This window comes from Octopus sinensis, linkage group LG9 (genome assembly GCF_006345805.1).
Source record: "Octopus sinensis linkage group LG9, ASM634580v1, whole genome shotgun sequence".
Lineage (NCBI taxonomy): Eukaryota > Metazoa > Mollusca > Cephalopoda > Octopoda > Octopodidae > Octopus > Octopus sinensis.
Window position 1 is genome coordinate 57,713,187 of NC_043005.1, and position 4,389 is coordinate 57,717,575.

Below are 4,389 nucleotides of genomic sequence, written 5' to 3' on the forward strand. Positions count from 1 at the left end.
AGGGAGTATTAAAACAACAAACTCAGCATCTGAGCAACTTTGGACCCCCATAACAACTGAAGAGGTCACCAAGGCACTGCAAAGACTAAGCAACTGGAAGGCACCTGGGCATGACAAGATCCCCAACTTCTGGTTGAAATATCTAACAGGAATGCACAAAAAGCTGGCTGAAAACTTTAACAACATACTAGCAGAGCCAGAGACAATGCCTGAATGGCTCACGAAGGGGAAAACCATCTTAATTCCCAAATCAAAGGAGACAGCAAAACCAGAAAACTACAGACCAATAACCTGTCTCCCTACAATGTACAAAGCATTTGCTGCAGTGATATCGCAAAGGTTGAACAAGCACCTGGACGAAAACAACCTGTTTCCAGAAGAGCAGAAAGGATGCCGCAAATGCTCATATGGCTGTAAAGATCAACTAATGATTAATAAAGCCATAACTGAAGACAGTCACAGAAAGAAGAAAGGCCTCAGTATGGCCTGGATCGACTACAAAAAGGCGTTTGATAGCGTCCCCCACACATGGATCCTCGAAAAACTAGCCATTAACAAAGTTGCACCAACAATTATAAAATTCATAGAGCACTCTATGAATAAATGGCAAACAGTGCTACAGCTCCAAACAAAAGAGGGACTCATGAAAACAAACCAAAGCCATCCCCATTAGAAGAGGAATATTCCAGGGAGACACGCTCTCTCCACTCCTTTTCTGCTTGGCACTGTCACCTCTATCTGATATGCTAAATAGAACTGGATGCGGATATAAATGTTACGGCAAAACGATCAGCCACCTTTCATATATGTGGATGACCTAAAACTATACGCTGCAAATGACAAACAGCTAGAAACACTATTAAAGACAGTTCATGGATTTACCAAAGAAATAGATATGAAATTTGGATTAGAAAAATGCGCCAAAGTAACTCTGAAAAGAGGAAAACTAGTTAAGAGTAGCAACATCACACTAGATAAAACCAATGAAATAAAAGAACTAGACCAAAGCCAAACTTACAAATACTTAGGAATCCATGAACTAGATAAGACACAACACACACAAATGAAAGAGGAAATAAAAAAAGAATATTATAGACGAGTTAGATCAATACTAAAAACAGAGCTCAATGCTAAAAACAAGATAATAGGTATTAACACTTTAGCTGTCCCAGTTATAAGTTACAGCTACAATATCCTTAACAGGACACTAAATGAACTGAATAGATAGGAAAACAAGAAAAATAATGACAGGATCTAGGATGCATCACCCAAAATCTGACATAGAAAGACTATATATACAACGTATAGAAGGTGGTAGAGGCCTTATACAGCTGGAAAACTACTATAAAATAACCACCATAGGACTGCAAAAATATCTACTTCAGAAGGAAGGAAAACTTATACAAATAGCGACAAAACACGAGCAAAACAAAAAACTGTTCTTAGTATTTAAGGAAGCTGACAAATACAAACAAGAAATCATACCACCTAATAAATATGAAGAAGAAGAAGAAGAAGAAGAAGAAGAAGAAGAAGAAGAAGAAGAAGAAGAAGAAGAAGAAGAAGAAGAAGAAGAAGAAGAAGAACAAGAACAAGAAGAACAAGAACAAGAAGAACAAGAACAAGAACAAGAAGAAGAAGAAGAAGAAGAACAAGAAGAACAAGAAGAAGAAACAACAAAAGCTATAAAACAAATGAAATCCAAACTAAAAATAGAACAGCAACGAACCATGATAAAACGATGGCAAGAAAAGCCCCTTCATGGTAAAAACTGGACTAAACTAAACGCAAAAGAAATAGACAAAGAAAAATCCCAGCAATGGTTGAGAAGCTCAGGACTCAAAGCAGAGACAGGGGGACTTTTAATTGCAGCACAAGACCAAAGCCTCCCCACCAGAAATTACCAAAAACATGTAATGAAAAGAAATATAATAAGTAACTGCAGAATATGTGGAGATGGACAAGAAACAATAAATCATATTATCTCTGGCTGCCCAGTCCTGGCTAAGAAGGAATACATTCACAGACATGACAGAGTTGGAATCTACATACACTGGAAACTATGCCAACATTATGGAATAACAAACAGAAAAAAGATGGTATAGGCACACACCAGAAAAGGTCACAGAAAACGAGAAAGCAACCATACTCTGGGATATGCCGATACACACAGATAGAAAAATTAAGGCCAACAGACCAGATATAGTTGTCAGAGATCATGAAGAAAAAAATGCTTTCTAATTGATGTATCAATACCGGCTGATGACAACGTGTCTCTAAAAGAAATGAAGTAACTTTCAAAATACAAAGACCTAGAAATAGAGGTAACTAGAGTGTGGAATCTGAAAACAGAAACAATCCCTATCATAGTAGGTGCATTAGGCATGATAAAAAAATATTCAGACAAATACATAACAAAAACACCAGGACTTACAAACACATATAACATACAGAAAATTGCACTACTAGGCACTGCACACATCCTACGCAGAACACTTTCCATACAATAACCATCAGAGCATCACAACAAATCACAGCACATACCCAAGGCACACAAAGCTGCGCTCGGTAGTGAAGTGAAAGCACGCTATATAAATAAAACTACTGAATAATAATAATAATAATATTTTGCACGAGTTTGTTCGTGGCGATGTACGGGGAACTACGATGGCGACTCGTACGAACAAAAGTTGCTATTAAATATACGCACATCTGGAGGTCGAGTCGAGACCTTGTTGCATATTTGAGAACTAGTTTTATTGAAAGTGTATCAATTATTTACAGTAGATGACGCCCATATAACTCTGCTTATTTCGTTCTGTATAATTAATTTGTCGATCATTTGGTCACGGATTGTTTGGTTTTATTGACACGAAAGATTCCAGTGTTGTCACGATACAATTGAAGAAAGTATGATCGTAAGTATACGGAGTGGTTTATTATGCAACTTAGTCATTAACTCGGAAGGAAGCGAAGATTAACGCAGGCAGCTATCAATAAAACAAACGAACAAGCACGCACACATATAAACACAGACATAGACACAGACACACACACACATAAACACACACACACACACATACACACAGAAGATACAAAGTAGATAGATAGATAAATAGATAGATAGATAGATAGATAGATAGATAGATAGATAGATAGAGATAGATAGATAGATAGATAGATAGATAGATAGATAGATAGATAGATATGTAAATAGAGAGACGTACATGGATGTTTATAGATATATGTCTATATATATGAGGATAGATAATATTGTGTGTATATAAAGGTAAAGAACCCCTTCGGTCATGAATGACCTTGGAATTGCCCTTAGAAAATTACCCTCCGAGGCACAAGTCCATGCAAGGCTGTTTATGGCAGACCAATATACCGGCTTCCTCTTTTCACGCCACCGAACTGGAGCAATGGTAAATAAAAAGTATGTTGCTCAAGAACATAACATACAGCCCGTTCCAGGAATCGAGCTCACTACCTCATGATTGGTAGCCCGACGCTCTAACCACTGACCCATATGCCTTCACACGCTTACACACACGCACACACACACAAGCACACACACACAAATATATATGTATGTATATACATAAGGATAGATACATATGATAGATAGATAGATAGATAGATAGATAGATAGATAGATAGATAGATAGATAGATAGATAGATAGATAGATAGATAGATAGAGAGATAGATAGATAGACACTTGGCCTTGGTGCCGCGTGGTGAGAATGGATCTAAGAATATATGGCTGGGAAGCAAGCTTCTTTATCATATAACACACCTACGCCTGTGTGTGTCTATGTGTGAATACACACACACACACACACACACACACCACACATTTATAGATTTCACGCCTCAGAGTCCTCGATTTCTCTTGCCCAGGTTAATTCTGCAAGAGTAGACAACAACCTATTGTCAAGAGTCTCCACGTTGTCCCCGATAAAGCAGTTTTCTAAGTATATCCTACCCTCATGTCAATCCCAATTTCTCCAACAAATTTCTCAAACGTAGTTTATAAAATTCTACTAATACTCCTATAATTATGGGGATGACGGTTACTTTCTTCATTGCCCACATTCGTGGGCAATGCTTGTGCTTCTCAGTCTTTTCCAGTTCTTTATAACTACAACAATGTCTGGTTTCCGAGCATCAATCACTGAATCACAGTAGTCTGTGAAATCCAACAATATCTATTTCTTTACTACCCACAAGGGGCAAAACACAGAGAAGGAAATCCAACAATATTTTATACTCATTATTCTCGATCACACCTGGTTTATGCTCGTTTCATGTCAATTTTCTCTCAAACAATCTCCATGCCTAGCTACGTTTTAATGCTTCCTTTTGTATTCATTTTGTAGGCGCA